Source organism: Elephantulus edwardii, unplaced genomic scaffold (assembly GCF_000299155.1).
Source record: "Elephantulus edwardii isolate Elephantulus edwardi_28Jun2011 unplaced genomic scaffold, EleEdw1.0 scaffold00061, whole genome shotgun sequence".
NCBI classification, from domain to species: Eukaryota; Metazoa; Chordata; class Mammalia; order Macroscelidea; family Macroscelididae; genus Elephantulus; species Elephantulus edwardii.
The window spans coordinates 9,166,908-9,185,130 of record NW_006399811.1 but is presented as its reverse complement, the minus strand read 5'-3'; the positions used below and the strand labels follow the sequence as shown (position 1 = coordinate 9,185,130).

At 42.1% G+C, this 18,223-nt stretch overlaps 1 pseudogene; it reads left to right on the top strand.

The window, feature by feature from the left end:
- The first annotated feature begins 268 nt into the window (after positions 1–268).
- Positions 269–17,448, top strand: LOC102874977 (annotated as a pseudogene).
- Positions 17,449–18,223: the final 775 nt, after the last annotated feature.

The window sequence follows — 18,223 nt, the reverse complement described above, 5'->3', positions numbered from 1 at the left end:
TGAAAGAGAGGAAGACCCTCAACCAGGTGGGCTGACATGGCAACTCCAGCAATGGGCTTACGTATGTCAGAGATAGTGATAACGTCATGGGATAGGGCAGTGTTCAGATCAGTTGTTCATAGAGCTGCTATGACTCGAAGGTGCCTAATAACAACAATACAACAAATTCTATAATGCAGAATTGCCTTTATTTTCAAGTGAAAAGGCAGATGCAAAGAGATGATGAAGTAACTTTGCCTAAAAAAATGACAGGGCTAGGAATCCTAATATGTTTACCTCTTCCATCACTGCTGTCAAGGAGAAGGTAAGTCTAGCTCAGATTGCGGCAGGGACAAGGTTAGGTGAGGTCTTGGAGAAGACAGAAGTTCTGAAATGTCCTGGGTTTTGGTGGCTGTAAGGTGGGCCTGTCTTTAAACATACCTGTGTTCAAGCCTGAACTCTCCCAGCCTTCTAAGAACCTCACAGGCCACTGCAGACCAGAGCCACCCTCTGCCTCCCATGAAGTCCTATACTGATGTCGGCATCTTTGTGTGTGCCTGGAGGAGACAGATACCTCTCCTTTTTGTCTCTCCTCTGGACTTTCTATTATAATTGGGTCTCTAGGAGATAAAGATGACCAGCATCTGAGCAAATTCCATGGAAATGCCCTGCTGTTGACACCAGCTGATTAAAACCCCAAAGCCATTGCTGTCAAATTGATTCCAATTCCTAGAGACACAAGAGGATGGAGCAGAATTGCAGAAGGTGTTTGCCAAGACGGTAATCTTTAGAGAAGCAGACTGCCACATCTTTCTCCTGCAGATCTGCTAGTGGCTTCAAACATGAAGCTAGCAGTTAAGTGCTTTATTCATTGCACTATTAGGGCTCCTTGTAGTTTACTGTTGTGTAGGGTCGAGTCAAAACTGACCCACAACTGACTCTATAGTGGGTTTTCAGAGGCAGTTTAATCACATGGGAGGATATTGCCCATCTTTCTCCATGGAGCAGGTGTAGGATTAGAAGCACATACTTTTGGACTGCAGTGCAGCTTTTTACCACTAGTCCAACAGCACACCCTTAGCTAGCTATAATTGTGGAAAATGTTCTTTACAATGTTTAGTTTGTCTCATGAAAAAGTTCAGTTTATTTGATTTGGTTTTTATTTTATTGAGGTTTCAGGGGAAACTTACAAATTAGCTTTTCATTCATTCATACATGTTTATAACATTAATTACAACTGATTCACCTATTTAATGAATTACAATGTCTTATCAACCCTTTATTATAGCTGCTTTTCCATTCACCCAACATACTTATTAATTTTTATTCCATTCTCCGTTCTTGTTATGTGCCATCGAGTAGCTTACGACTCACAGCGACCCAATGTACAACAGCTCTGATCCCTGCTCTATCCTGAGTCAACTTCATCATCTCTGACACAACTACCCCCATGACCCTAGTCACTGAGATAACCCATCTCATCGAGCATCTTCCATTCTTGCACTGCCTCTCCACCTTCCCAAACATAATGTCCCTCTCCAAGGATTGGTTCCCTCTTGCAACATGTCCAAAGTATATCAGCCAAAGCTTCAGAATCCTTGTCTCCAAGGAACAGCCCGGTTTCCCCATCTCTAGGATGAACCTGTTTGTTCTCCTAGCAATCCATGGCATATTCGATATTCTTCTCCAGGACCACAGTTCAAAGGCATTAATAATTCTTTTCTCATCCCTAGTCACTGTCCAACTTTCTGATGCATAGCAAGAAATTGTGAAGACTATGAATTGTGAAGGCCTGGATCAGGTGCACCACAGTCTCCAGATTGACATCATTGCTCCTCAGTACTCTGGAGAAGTCTCTGACAGCAAATTTTCCCAATGCAATTCATCTTTTGATTTCCTTGCTGCTGGTTCCAAGAGTGTTGACTGTAGAGCCAAGCAAACTAAAATTGTTAACTATATCAATCTCTTCACCATCTATAATAATGCTGCCAATCAGCCCAGTGGGGAGAATCTTTGTTTTCTTGATGTTGAGTTTCAATCCATATTGAAGGCTGCAGTCCTTGACCTTCTGTAGTAAATGCTTCAGGTCCTCCTCAATTTCAGCAAGCAAGGTTGTGTCATCTGTATAATGTAGGTTGTTGATGAATCTTCCTTCAATCTTGACGCCATATTCCTTCTCATAGAGCCCAGACTCCTGTATGATCTGTTCTGCAGAAAGATTGAAAAGGTATGGAGATAGGACACATCCCTGGCATACACCCTTCCCGATTTTTAACCATGCAGTGTTTCCTTGCTCTGTTTTGATTACTGCCTCCTGGTCCAAGTATAGGTTTTGTATAAGCACAATTAAGTGTTCTGGGATTCCCATTATTCTCAGTTAGCCATAATTTATCGTTATCCACACAGTAAAATGCCTTTGCATAGTCACTGAAACACAGATATTCCTCTGGTACTCTCTACTTTCAGCCAAGATCCATTTAACATTAGCTATAATATTCCTAGTGCCACAGCCTCTTTTAAACCCAGCCTGCACATCTCGCAGTTCTGTTAATGTACTGTTCTGGTTGCTTTTGGATACTTTTCAGCAGAATCTTGCTTGCATGTGATATTAATGATATTGTTTGATAATTTATCCACTCTGTTGAGTCATCTTTCTTTGGAATGGGAACAAATATTGATCTTTTCCAGTCAATTGGCTAAGTGGTTGTCCTCTGGATTTCTTGGCACAAATTGGTGAGCACATCCAGGGCAGTATCTATTTGTTGAAATATGTCAGTTTGTATGCCATCAATTCCTGGGGCCTTGTTTTTTTGCCATTTCCTTCAGAATAGCCTGAATGTCTTCCTTCATCACCATAGGCTCTTGCTCATACGTTGTTTCATGAAATTCTTGTCTCATCCAATTCCTTTTGGTACAGTGACTCTGTATACTCTTTCCATCTTCTTTTAATGATTCCTGGATCATTTAATATTCTGTTCAAAGCATCCTTAAGTATTGCTCAAGGCTTGAATTTATTCTTCACTTCCTTCAGCTTAAGAAATGCCAAGGGAGTCTAGCCCTTCTGATTTTCTGACTCCAGCGCTTTGCACATTTCATTATAATACTTTACTTTGTTTTCCCATGCTGCCCTTTGAAATCTTCCATTCAGCTCCTCAGTTTCTTGATTTCCTTCCTTTGCTTTGGCTTCTCGGCACTCTAGTTCAATATTCAGAGTTTTAAATGGGCTTAACTATTAAAAAATTGGAAGCTATAAAAAGCACAAAGCATGTGGCACACCTACATAATGGGTGAGGGTTTGTATAGATTTAGCAGATTCTAGGTTTGTTACTTACTATCTATGTGAAGAAATACACATGTATTCCCATTTCCAGAAGGGCAAAATTAATGTAAAATTTAATTTCTAACCATATCATTAATATCACATTCAAGCAAAAAATAGCTAAAAATTACCCCAAAATGCCTAGAATGAAAAGTTAAAAAGAACTGTCAGAAGTTCAAGCTGGGGGTTTAAAAAAATATTATGACACCAGGAATATCATTGCTGATGTCAGATGGATTCTGGATGAATGCAGAGAGTACCAGAAGAATGTCTATTTGTGTTTTAGTGACTATACAAAAGCACTTAACGTTGTTGATCATAATAAACTATGACAAACATTGAGAAGAATGGGAATCTTAGAATACTAAATTTTGCTCATGTGAAACTTACCCCTAGACCAACTGTGGTTGTCCAAACAAAGCATGGTTTAAAATCAGGAAAAGAATGCATCAAGATTGTATTATTTTTGCATACCTATTCAATCTGTATGCTGAACAAATAATTTCAGAAGCTAGACTCTAAAAAAGAATGTGGTATTAGGTCAAGAGGGAGACTTATAAATAACCTTCATTATGCAGATGGCACAACTCTGCTTGTTGAAAATGAGGAAGACTTAAAATGCTTGCTGCAGAAGATCAAAGACCACAGCCATCAATATGGTTTACATCTCAACATCAAGAAGGAAAAAACTATCATCAATGGACCAACAGATAACATGAAAGATGAAAAAAGACTAAAATTGTCAATTACTTCATTTTATTTGGAGTCACAATCAACACCTTTGGTACCAGTGATCAGGAGAGCAGGAGACATATCGGTATAGGTAAGTCTTCTGTCAGAGATCTTTTCAATTTACTGAGTAGCAATGATGTATACTAGGTGCTCCTGATTCAGGCCATTGTTTTCTCAATCACCTGCTATGCAAAATAGAACTGGACGATGAATAATGATGGCAGAATTGATGTGTTTGAATTGTGGTGTTGGAGAAGAGTACTGAATATCCCATAGACTTCAAAGAGAATAGAGATGTCTTCAAAAAACTGCAGCTAGGGTCCTCCTTGAAAACAAGGATGGTGAAGCTTTGTCTCACATAATTTAGGCATGTTGCTAGGAGAAGCTATTCTTTGGAAAACGACATCATGTTTGGAGGGTCAGCAAAAGAGAGAAAGACCCTCAATGAGACGAACTGATATGGTGAGTACAGCAATGAACTGAAGTGGGTATCATCAATGATGATGATGGCACAGGACAGGACAGAGTTTAGATCTTTTGTTCACTGGGTCGTTATGAGTCATACGACTTGACGGCACCCAGTAACCACATCATCATTCTTGTGATTTAGAGCAAGTTTCAAAAATTTTTCTATCTTGCTCTTTCTTATATATGATAAAGAGTTGTTGTTGTTATGTGCTGTTGAGTCACCTCATATCAAGTCACCTGTGACTCATAGCGACCCTGTGTACAACAGCCCTAAACCCTTCTCTATCCTGTCCCAAACTTATTATCTCCAACACACCTACCCTCATTACCCCAGTAACTGATACCATCAATCTCACTGAGGATCTTCTTCTCTAGCACGTCCTTCGACCCTTCCAAGCATGATGTCCCTCTCCAAGGACCAGTCCCTACTTGCAACATGTCCAACGTATGTTGGATGAAGCTTCAGAATCCTTGCCTCCAAGAAGCAGCCTGGTTTCACCCTCTCCAGGATGAACCTGTTTGTTCTAGCCATCCATGGTATATTCAATACCCTTCTCTAGGACCACAGCTCAAAGGTATCAATTTTCTCCTATTATTTCAGTGGGATGCTGGGAAATAGAATGTTGTTGTTGTTAAGTGCCATCGAGTCATAGATGACTCATAGCAACCCTATGAACTAAAGACCTGAACACTTGTATAACTTTGATCGTATCTCCATGTTCAATGTTTAATCAGCTATTGTGAATTAGAAAACCTTTGTTATACACATAATTTAAACTATTGTCAAACTACTTTCCTAAAAGGTTTTACAAAATTTCACTGCCCCCTAGCAACACAGGAGCTGAACCACAATCTGATTAACCTTTATTAGCATCAATATAAAATTTTTACACAGTGGCTGGGTCATCTTACAGAAAAGAGTTAGCTGTTACTAATAATAGTCGCTATCCAGAAGAAACCAGATCTGGTCTTTTCTCCTATTTCCATGGATTTTTTTCCAAACATTTTACTCTTTAGATAGTTGAGGCTGTGCTAAGTTAGGTATCTTGTTTTTAGAATGAGTGTTTTTTACTCAGTCAGGTGGTTTTGGAGACAAGTTGCCTGGAATGCACTAGTTTGCAAACACATTCTCTCCACACATTCAGGCAGGACCCCATGCTGTCAAGGGTGAGCACTGGGCAGGGAGACAGCGCCTGCTAAGGGTAGGAAGCCTGCACTGCAGCCCCGCCCTTACTCTTCAGTTAGAACATCTTTCACTCCTATGGACTTGGAACACAGCTGACCCTCCACTGGGTTTCCAATGAGGTGTGGCCTTTGGGTCAGGAGTGCAACACTCTAAGGTCACCAGAGTCAGCTAAGTGGTCTCAGACAAATTCCTTAAATGTCTATGGAAAACGGTTATCAGCTAATTGCTATCAAGCTAAAATGGACTCATAGCTAACCCCCTACCCTGTTTTTTTGTTGTTGTTATGTGTCAAGTCGCTTGCGACTCATAGTGACCCTATGCACAACAGCCCTAAACTCTGCTCTGTCTTGTGCCAATTGCACTGTCTCTGACACTCCCATTCCGATAACCCCACTGAATCAATCCACCTCATAGAGGGCCTTCCCCTCCTGCGCTGTCCCTCCACCCTCCCCAGCATGATGTCCTCCAAGGACCAGTCTCTTCTTACAACATGTCCAAAGTATGTTAGACGGAGCCTCAGAATCCTTGCCTCCAAAGAGTCACCCGGTTTAACCCTTTCCAGGATGAACCTGTTTGTTTTCCTAGCAGTCTCAATACTCTTCTTTTTTTTAGAGGTTGTAAATTGCATGGGAGGAGACTGCACGTCTTTCTCTCATGGGACCGTTGATAAATTCCACGTGTCGGAGAGGTGTCACTTCTGGGTTAGCTGTGTATCTCTCTGCAGACTACACCACAGCTCCCCAGGTAAGGACTCAGGAGCCTCTAAAAATAGCTCCAAACCCAGAAGGCCACCTGGTGCAGCAAGCTTAGAAGCGGGAGTTCTGGAAAGGAGACAGAGCAAGAGCTCCGGAGGCCCTGGGAAGGTGAACAGGTTCAAGAAACTCAGAACCTTGGCAATGGCCTTCGAAAGCCACATTTCCGAAAGCAAAGCTCACCAAGTGGGCCCCAGTCACTCCTTCCTCACCTTTGGAATGTTAGATACCAAATAAGATATTCAATGGGGCCCCTTGACCACATCAGGGCTCACTGTATCCCTACTCACCTACCACCTCTGGGCCCCTTCTCTCCGCTGCATCACTCACATTAGTGCCCTTCTCATCCCTCCTCCATTTGCTAATTCAATGAGCCAGGGTCTGTTAAATTAAGCCCACAGCTACCCCTGCCAGAATCCTCTAACAGCCCTAATTGGAAAAACAGCCTCAGCCTCTGCCCATCAAAGCAGATTATATCTGCGAGCAGCAGCGGGGCCTGGTCCTTGTCCTGCACCCGTGAGCTCACCGCCTGTTCCCTGGGGCTGTCTGCCCTCGGCTGCACAGGAGTCAGCTGTGGAGAGGCGCCTTCTCCAGATCAAGGCAGCAGCTGGCCTCCGGAGCGCTTCCTCTGACGGCATAAACGGATTTGTGCTCATCACAAGGAGCTGGAAACAACTCTGGCTCAAAAGCAAGGAGTCATTTTTCTCCCACCTACATCCACTTTCCCCCTCCACATACCCTCGGGAATCTCTCTCGAAGTGGAGGTGAGGATTTACTCCGAGCAAAGGCACATTTGCCTCAGGCAGCCATTCTGGGGACCACAGTCTAATAATATGCTATTTCCCAAGCGCCTGTTCATTTGAATCCTTCTCTCAGGGGTCAGAGCCATCAACCAGCCAGCAGAGCATCTGTATTTCAATACTGCTCCATGTATCTCACGCTGCTATTCTGCTGCCCGCCCCTGGAACTTCTGGTTCAGAACGTTTGGGGTGGGACCTGGGACCCTACACACCTACCCAGTTTCCAGGTTGATGGTGCAAGAACTATGTAAGTTCAACCCTCAAACCTAAATTGAGTCTAATTCTGACTCCCTGCAGCTGTAAAGGACAGAGAAGCTCTGTCCTGTCAGGGTTCCTGAGCTGTATACCTCTGTGGAAACAGTCATGTCTCACCCCTGTGGAACAGCTGGTGGACTCAAATGGCCATTCTTCTGGTTGACAGCGAAGTTCTTTAAACAAAGTACCACCAGAGGTCCTTCAGGCACTGCATGCATGGCTGCTATTTTGACTAATGGTTACAAGAGTCATCATCTTCCATCATTCAACTCAGGCATTTAGCTGTTTTGAGCTTTACTTCATAAACCTAAGTTGACATCTCCTCACATCATACCAAAAAATACAAACTCACTGCCCTTGAGTTGATTCTGACTCATAGTGACACTCGGCCAAGGTTTCCAAGCTTGTAAATCTTTGTGGGAAGAGGCTTCCCATCTTCATCCTTTGGTATTTCTAGTGGCTTTGAACAGTTTAACCATTTGGTTAGCAACCCAATCCATACTTCCCCAAACCACCAGGGCTCCTGGTGTCGTGGTGAAAGTCACTGGTAAATAATATTGCTTCTCTCCAAAGTACTGAAGAGCAATGTTGTCTCTCTGGAGACTAAGGTGCATTTGATACAGGTCCTGGTCTTTGCTATCACTTGTTATGCATCAGAGAGTTGGACAATAACTAAGGAGGACAGAAGGAGAATCGATGCCTTTGAGCTTTGGTGCTGGAGAAGAGTATTGAGGGTACCATGGACTGCTAGGAAAACAAACAGATTCATCCAGGAAAGGGTTAAACCAGGCTGCTACTTGGAGGCAAGGATTCTGGGGCTTCGTCTGACATACTTTGGACATGTTGCAAGGAGGGACAGGTCCTTGGAGAGGGACATCATGCTTGGTAGGGTGGAGGGACAGCACAGAAGGGGAAGGCCCCCTATGAGGTGGATTGATTCAGTGATTGGGGTAATCGGGATGGGTGTGTCAGAGATGGTGCGATTGGCACAGGACAGAGCAGAGTTTAGGGTTGTTGTACATAGGGTTGCTATGAGTTGCAAGCGACTCGACGGCACATAACAACAACAACAACATTTCCACAAGTGTGTATTCAAAATTTTCCATTTTCACATTAGGAAGCTGGGATCAGCACTTTGTTAATGTGCTTGGAAAAGGGCATAGTTCGACAACAAATAATTTCCTTTCCAAATAGAAGCATGAGTGTGAATTTACAGACTGTGTCTCCTACTAGCTCTGATGGTGCAGAAGATAAGCAGCCAGCTGTTAACTAGAAGGCTGGTGACTGAATCCACTTACTTATCTAGAGAATGCAATGAATGAATGGAAATAGAAAGTCTCCGTAAACTTTCATGAAAATAAATTTAACATTTGTTCAAATTTGTATTAGAATTTTGTAAATAAACTAGTAGTGAAAACAATGTTGTTGCTACGCGCCGTCAATAAATTAAAAAAATTTAAAATAAAAAAAGACATATGCAAAAATAAAAATGAAGGGAAGAAAAAAAGACACATGTACCTGTCTCTTAGGTCTTTAGGTCTTGCTCTCTAGGGATAGAGCAGAGTCAGAGCTTGGGTCATGAAGCCACGAAGGACAGTCTTTAAGATATGCATTCTCAATAAAAACCTTACGTATTTTGAAAAGATATGGTCATATTCACAAGTAGCAATTATAGACACAGACACAAATAGTTTACATAGTATTTTCACATTATAATTTAAAGTTCAAAGCAGCCTGTGGTGTAAGCTCAAACTCAAACCCACTTAGTCAAATCAGAACTGACTCACAGCGGAATGAACCTCTCCGTAGGGTGTCCGGCTATCAACTGCAAAAGAGGAGGTCATGTACCTTTCTCCTGAGAAGCTGCTCGTTGGTAGGTTTGAATTGCTGGAGAGGGCACCTATGGCATAAGCTAAACTGATATTATTACCCTACTTAATAGATGAGTAGACTGAGGCTCTATTGATGTGCTGTTCCAGTCATTTTTGGACAATTTTCAGAAGGTCTTGCTTGCATGTGATATTAATGATATTGTTTGAAAATTTCCATACTCTGCCAGGTCACCTCTTTTTGCAATGGGTACAAATATGGATCTCTTCCAGTCAGTAGACCAGGTGGTTGTCCTCCAGATTTCTTGGCACAACTTGGTAAACACATGCAAGACAGGATCTGTTTGTTGAAATATGTCAACTGGTATGCTGTCAATTTGTGGGGCCTTGTTTTTTGCCAATTCCTTCAGAGCACCTTGAACTCCCTCCTGCATCACCATAGGCACTTGATCAAATGTTGTTTTATTAAATTCTTCTGTGTCAGCCATTTCTTTCTGGTATATGGCCTCTGTGTACTCCTACCATCTTTTTTTGATCCTTCCTGGATTTCAACATTCTGCTTACAGCATTCTTAAATACTGCAACTAGAGGCTTGAATCTGTTCTTCAGTTCCTTCAGCTTAGGAAATGCTGAGTAAGTGCGTCCCTTTTGATTTTCTGCCTCCAAGCTCTTTGCACATTTCATTTAATACTTTGCTTGTCTTCCTATGTTGCCCTTAGAAATCATCTGTTCAGCTCCTTAACATCTTGATTTCTTCCCTTTGCTTTGGTTTCTTAGTGCTCTAGTGCAATATTCAGAGTCTTTTCTGACATCCATTTTGATGATTTCTTTCTCTTTGTAATGATTTTTACATTCTTTATGGATTATATTCTCGATATCCTCCACAGCTCATCTGGTCTTTGTTTCTTAGTGTGCAAGTCTTCAAATCTGTTCCTGAGAAGATCTATAAATTCAGGAGGGATAGGCTCAAAGTCAAACTTTGTTTCTTGTGGATTTGATTTTATTTTCTTTAGCTTCAGTTTGAACACAGAGAACTGTCAGATGTGCAGGCTGAGTTTAAAAGAGGCTGTGGCATTAGGGATATTATAGCCAGTGTTAGATGGATCTTAGCTGAAAGCAGAGAGTACCTGAGGAGTGTCTATTTGTGTTTCATTGACTCTACATTTGACTGTGTGTATCACAAAAAACTGTAGCTAACTCTGAGAACAATGGGAAGCCCAGAACATCGTGCTCAGGTGAGACCTATATTTGGACCAGGAGGCAGCTATCAAAACAGCCAGGAAACACTAGACAGTTCAAAAATCAGGAAAGGTATATGCAAGGGATGCATCCTATCTCCATACTTTTTCAATTTATATACAGAACAGATAATCCAGGAGGCTGGGCTCTATGAGGAGGGATGTGGCATCAGTATTGGAGAAAGACTGATCAACAACTTGCATTGTGCAGATGACATAACCTTGCTTGCTGAAACTAAGGAGGACCTGAAGTGCTTGCTGTAGAAGGTCAAGGAATGTAGTTTTTCAATATGGACTGAACTCAAAAGCAAGAAAACAAAGATTCTCACCATTGGATCACTGGCAGCATCATGATAGGTGGTGAAGAGATTGAGATTGTTAACAGCTTTAGTTTGCTTGGCTCTAAAGTCACCCTCTTGGTACCAGCAGCCAAGAAATCAAAAGATTAATTGCATTGGGAAAATCTGCTGTCAGGGACTTCTCCAGAGTACTGAAGAATGAGGATGTCGGTCTGGAGACTAATGTGTGCCTTATGCAGGCCATGGTCTTTGCAATTACTTGCTATGCATCAGAGAGCTATGGATGATAGCATGACAAAGGATGATAGAAGAACACTACCACTGGGATATTGTTGAACAGTATCATTAATACCACATGCAAGCAAAATAGTAAAAATCATTCAAGACTGGCTAGAATAGTACATAGATAGGGAACTTCCAGAAGTCCAAACAGGATTTAGAAGAGGACATGGCACCAGGGATATCACTGCTGATGTTAGACGGATCCTAGCTGAAAGTAAGGAATTCCAAAAGAATGTCTGTGCTTTATTGACTATGCACTGGCATTTGACTGTGTAGATAATAAGTTATGGCTAACATTGAGAAGAATGGAAATACCAGAGCACTTAACTGTGCTCATGTGAAACTTGTACCTAGACCAGGAGGCTGTTGTGCTAATAGAGCAAGGGGACACTGTTGTTATTGTTGTTGTTATGTGCCATCGAGTTGCTTGAGACTCATAGTGACCCTATGTACAACAGCCCTAAACCCTGCTCTGTCCCTTGCCAATCTCACTGTTTCTGACATGCTTCTCCCCATTACCCCAGTGATGGAACCAATCCATCTCATCGAGGGTCTTCCTCTCCTGCGCTGCCCCTCCAGCCTCCCAAGCATGACGTTCCTCTACAAGGACCGGTCCCTCCTTGCAACATGTCCAAAGTATGCCAGATGAAGCTTCATAACCCTTGCCTCCAAGGACCAGCTTGGCTTCACCCTCTCCAGGACAAACTTGTTTCTTCTCCTAGCAGTCCATTCAATACTATTCTCCAGCACCAAAGCTCAAAAGCATCAACTCTCCTTCTATCATCCCTAGTCACTGTCCAGCTCTCTGAAGCATAGCAAGTAATGGCAAAGACCATGGTTTGTATCAGGTGCAACTTAGTCGCCAGACTGGGGCGTTGTTGCTCCTCAGTACCTTGGAGAGGTCTCTGAGAGCAGACTTTCCCATTGCAATACAGCTTTAAATTTTCGGGCTACTGGTACTAAGAGTGCTGATTGTAGAGCCAAGCAAACTAAAGCTGTCATCACTCTCAATCTCTTCACTATCTAACATGATGCTACCAGTTGGTCCAGTGGTGAGAATCTTTGTTTTCTTGATATTGAGCCTCAATCCATATTGAAGGCTGCAATCCTTGACCTTCTGCAGCAAGTGCTTCAGGTCCTCCTCAGTTTCAGCAAGCAGGGTTGTGTCATCTGCATAATGCAGATTATTAATGAGAATACCTCCAATCCTGGTGCCACATTTGTCCTCATAGAGCCTAGCCTGCCAGATAATCTGTTCCACATATAAATTGAAAAGATATGGATATAGGACACATCTTTGATGCACACCCTTCCCAATTTTGAACCATGCAGTATTTCTTTGCTATGTTCTGACAACTGCCGTTTAGTCTAAGTTTCACATAAGCACAATCAAGTGTTCTGGGATTCCCATTCTTCTCAGTTAGCCACGGTTTGTTGTGATCCACTCAGTCAAATGCCTTTGCATAATCAATGAATCACAGATAGACATTCCTCCAGAACCCTCCGCTTTCAGCCAAGATCCAATTGACATTAGCTACAATATCCCTAGTGCCATGGCCTCTTCTAAATCCAGCCTGTACTTCACACAGTTTTCTGTTGATATTCTGTTCTAGTTGGTTTTGTATGATCTTTAGCAGAATCTTGCTTGCATGTGATATTGATTATATTATTCAATAATTTCCACACTCTGTTGGATCACCTTTGGAATGGGAACAAATATAGCTCTTTTCCAGTCAGTAGGCCAGGTGAGCATCTGTTTGTTGAAATATGTCAATCATTATGCCATTAATTCCTGGGGCCTTGTATTTTGCCAATTCTTTCAGAGCAGATTGAACTTCCTCCTTCATTACTACAGGCTCTTGCTCATACGTTGTTTCATGAAATTCTTCTGTGTCCACCAATTCCTTCTGGTACAATGACTGTATACTCTTTCCATCTTCTTTTAATGCTTCCTGCAACATTTAATATTCTGCATTACTCATCCTTAAGTATTGCAACTCGTGGTTTGAATTTGTTCTTCAGTTTCTTCAAGTTAAGAAATGCTGAGTGAGTTCAGCCCTTTTGATTTTCTGACTCCAGCTCCTTGTACATTTCATTGTAATACTTTGTGTTCCCTCGCTGCCCTCTGGAATCTTCTGTTCAACTCCTTAATATCTTGATTTCTTCCCTTTGCTTTGGCTTCTCGGCTCCAGTGCAATATGTAGAGTTTCTTATATCCATCTTGGTCTTTTCTTCCTTCTCTGCCTTTGTAATGACTTTTGCACTCTTCCTGGATGATATTCTTGATATCCTCCCACAGCTCATCCAGTCTTTGCTCATTAATGTCCAAGGCTTCAAACCTGTTCCTGACATGGTTTTGAAATTAAGGTGGGATAGACTCAAGGTCAAATTTTGATTCCTATGGACTTGATTTAATTTTCCTCAGCCTCAGTTTGAACTTGCATATGAGTAGTTGGTGGTCTGCTCCACAATCAGTACCTGGCCTAGTTTTCACAGCTGATGCTGAGGTTCTCCAGCATTTCTTTCCACAGATGTAATAGATCTGATTCCTATGTATACCATCATGTGAAATCCAAGTGTATATAGCCTGTGTTTGTGTTTCTTATAAAATGTATTTGAAATGAGTAAGTCGTCGATTGTGCAGAATTCTATCATTCTATCTCTGGATTCATTTCTGTCACCAAGTCCATGTTTTCCAACTGCTAATCCTTCTTCTCTACTCCTAACTTTTTCATTCCAGTCACCCTTATTATTAATACATCTTGATTGCATGTTCGGTCAATCTCTGACTGTAAAATTTGGTGGTTTAAAATTAAGAAAGGTGTGTGTCAGGGCTGTGTTATCTTTATCTATTAACTTTGTATATTGACCAAATTTTTCGAGAAGTTAGACTCTATGAAGAGGAATGTGGGGTCAAGATTGGAGGAAGACTCTTCAATAACCTGCATTATGCTGATGACACAACCTTGCTTGCTGAAAGTAATGAGGACTTGAAGCACTTGTTGCAGAGCATAAGGGAATACAGCTTTTAATATGGATTGCATCTCAACATCAAGAAAACAAAGATTCTTATAATGGATCAAGGGGCAACAAACATTATAGATGGAGATAAGGTTGAAACTGTCAACAGTGTCACCTTACTTTGTTCTACAATTAACACTCTTGGACCAGCAGTCAGGAAATAAGGAGATGCACTGCACTGGGAGAATCTGCAGTTAAGGACCTATCCAAATTATTAAGGAGTAATGATGTCGGTTAGAGGACTAGGGTGCATCTGATTCAGGTCATGGTCTTTTCAATCACTTGCTATGCATTTGAGAGCTGGACGATGAATAAGGACGACAAAAGAATTGATGTCTTTGAACTGTGGTGTTGGAGAAGAACGCTGAACATCCTATGGACTGCCAAAAAACCAAACAAGTATATCTTGGAGAAAAGTGCAGCTGAATGCTCTTTGGAGGAAAGATGATAAACCTTCACCTCACAAACTTCAGGCAAGTTGCTGGGAGGGGTTATTCATTGGAGGGGGATATGATGCTCAGAAAAGAGAGGAAAGACCCCTGACCAGGTAGATTGATACAGTGACTATTGCAATGGGCTCTAATGTGTCAGAAAGTTTGAGGATGGTACATGATAGGGCAGGGTTCAGATCTGTTGTTCATATGGTTGCCGTAGGTCGCACTTGATTTAAGGGCACCTAACAACCACAACAATAATAAGAAGCTGTCTTTTTAACAAGGCTATAACCACAGAACCAGTGCTTGATCTGTGGTATGGATTCCTAGCATTAAAACTACACTTGTGCCTCATTACAGCGGCCCCAGACCTTCCACTGAAAATTTTTTTTCTCCACTGTGAGACAGCTAAAGCCAATGGGAACAGATAGGCAGGAAACCATCAATGCATATTAGTAATGTTTCTCATCTCCAATTTCCAGAAAGCAAGACAACATTCTCTGGAACATATCAGTCTATTAATTTAGTTGAAACCTCGTCTTGTGCCCCCTCTCCAAGACTCACTAAGTCTCACGGGGGCGTTCAGGGCTTTTGTACGGAAGCAGCCCTCTGTTCCTGTTAAGATCTACCCACATCCTTACCCCAATCAACTTCCTTTAAGCACCTGAGAGGCAGGAAAGTTGGGGGACCACAGAGGTACTGGACTCTCCTGGGGTCACTTTAATCACAAAGCAATGGGGTGACCTGACTGCTCCAGCCCACTCATTGTGTCCATCTCCTCTCTGTCCATAGCTGACGTCCCCTTCAAAGAAGCTCAAGTTCAACTGCTTATTTCTATCTTCACTGTCAATATCCTGCTTCAGAATTTTGTTAGCACCAACCACCCAAGACTGTTGTCAAGTTGATTCCAACTCACAGCAATACTACAGAATAGAGTAGACCTGTCCCCACAGAGTTTCTGAGGCTGTAAATCACTACAGAAGGAGACTACTGCTCTACCTTTGTTCCATGAAGCAGTTGCTGGCTTTGAGCCACTGACCTTCTGGTTAATCACACTATGTCAACAGGACTCCTTATGATCATTCAAAGCCAATATAAAATATTGAAACGATTTCTTTAGAAAACAATTTTCAATGGTTTCTTTTCTAACAGTACAAACAGAAACATTAATGAAAATGCAACAGTTCAACTCACTGTCATCGAGTCAGACCCAACTCATAGCCAATCTTTCAGTAGGATTCTCAGAGGAGACACGTGGTTCAAATCCGCCAGCTGCTCCATAGGAGAAGGATGGGCAATCTCTTCCCACCCCATTTACTGCCTCTTAAAACCTGCAGGAGGGCCTGTTCAGCTATGGGTTGGTCCCAACTTGATGGTGCATGACAACACAAACCGTACAGGAGGAGACCACCCATCTTTCTCTCTCAGAGCAACTGGTGGATCCCAACAGCCAAACGGGCACCAACTTTGGGTTAGCAGCCAACTCACTATGGAGTATGTGCCAACATAGCTCCAGAAATATTAAAATATACTAAAGATAAAAGAATAAGGTTGTGCACCAGTGCAAGCGGCTTCTCCTTGTAGTCCTTTGACCCAGCGGCAGGCCCTCGTGCAGAACCTCACCGAACCACCAGTCAGCAGTCTTCAAAGGAGCTTGGAACAGTCATCTGGTTTGCAATACACACCCCTGGGAGAAAAACTGTGGTAGATGATTGCCCAGGAAAGCTCTTCTCTGGAGGGCTCAATACAGAAACAAATAAGAAAGCCCTGAAAGTTTTATTTGGCAAATATGAATGAATTGTAGAAGTCCTCTTGATGGAAGATGGAGAAACCAAAGATCGAGAAAAACGAGAAGATTTGCTTTTGTCACTTCTGAAAGTCCGGCAGATGTCAAAGATGCAGCCAGAGATATATGAATGGAAAGTCCTTGGATGGAAAGGCCATCAAAGTGGAACAAGCCACTAAACCAATGTTTGAAAGTGGTAGGCATGGACCCCGTCCACCTCCAAGAAGCTGAGGTCCTCCACAAGGTCTTCGAGGTGGAAGAGGAGGAAGTGAGGAACTAGGAGACCCCCTTCACGTGGAGGTCACGTGGATGATGGTGGCTATTCTATGAACTTTAACGTGAGTTCTTTGCAGGGACCACTGCCAGTGAAAAGGGGACAACCACCACGCAGTGGAGGGCCTTCTCCTAAAAGACCAGCCCCTTCAGCACCAGTTCGAAGCAGCAGTGGAATGGGTGGAAGAGCACCTGTAGCATGTGGAAGAGACAGTTATGGAGGTCCACCAAGAAGGGAACCCTTACCTTCACGTAGAGATGTTTATTTGTCCCCAAGAGATGATGGATATTCTACTAGAGATAGTTATTCAAGCAGAGATTACCCAAGTTCTAGGGATATAAGAGATTATACATATTGTGATTATGGTCATTCCAATTCATGTGATGACTGACTATCCATCCAGAGGCTATAGTGACAGAGATGGCTACGGTCGTGATCACTGTTATTCAGATCATCCAAGTGGAGGCTCCTACAGAGATTCCTGTGAGAGTTATGGTAAGTCACATAGTGCTCCACCTACACGAGGGCCCCCGACATCTCACAGTGGAAGCAGTCACTTTGATGATTACAGCAGCTCACGAGGTGGATATGGTAGAAGTCGAGACAGTTACTCAAGCAGCCGAAGTGATCTCTACTCAAGTGGCCGTGATCGGGTTGGCAGACAAGAACGAGGGCTTCCTCCTTCTATGGGAAGGGGGTACCCTTCTCCACCTGATTCCTACAGCAGTTCAAGCAGTGGTGGTGGCCGCGGAGGAAGCAGATCTGATAGAGGGGGAGGCAGAAGCAGATACTAAAACCAAACAAAACTTTGGACCAAAATCCTTGTTCAAGGAAACAAACAAAAAGTGGAACCTATTCTGTTATAACTACCCAAGGATGATTAAAAGGAAAAAATTGTGTTACTTTAGAAAATTTCCTGTTAAGTTCTCCTCCATAATTTTTATGTTCTTGTGAGGAAAAGCAGTAAACATGTTTAATTGTATTTGCTCTTAATGTCTTTGCTTTCAACAAGCAAATGCTAAATGTGTAAGACTTGACTTGTGTACTAGTGTTGTAATTCTCTTTAACTGTTTCTGAAGGCCACTTTCTATTTGATTAATCCCAGTAGATAAGGCAAGCAATACTAAGATATTTTACAGACATCTAGCCATCTAAAATAGACAGATGACTCATTCTGCCTATATAAGCAAGCTAGATGGCTAATATAGAAGGGTGGTTTGGTTTGCTACTCTTTAAGATTTCAGGGTGTTTTCAGACTGAAATCTCAGTGTTCTCAGTGTGAAAAACCTGAAAACAGATGCTTACTTAAGGAAAGTGTTATTCACTCAGTAAATCCCCAAAAGCACACGGATAATGCTGGCCATATATTCCCTTTCTGACATTTCCTTGGGAATCTGCAAGAGCCTGCCTTTTCCCTTCCTCTAATAAAACCATTTAAATGTGTATTAAATAACTACAGAATACTAAATAAAAAAGTTTGGCCAAAACAAAAAACAAAAAAAAAAAAAAAAAAAGAAAAATTTAAAAGGACAAGAATGTAAAAACCACACAGACTTTTAGTATCCCAGA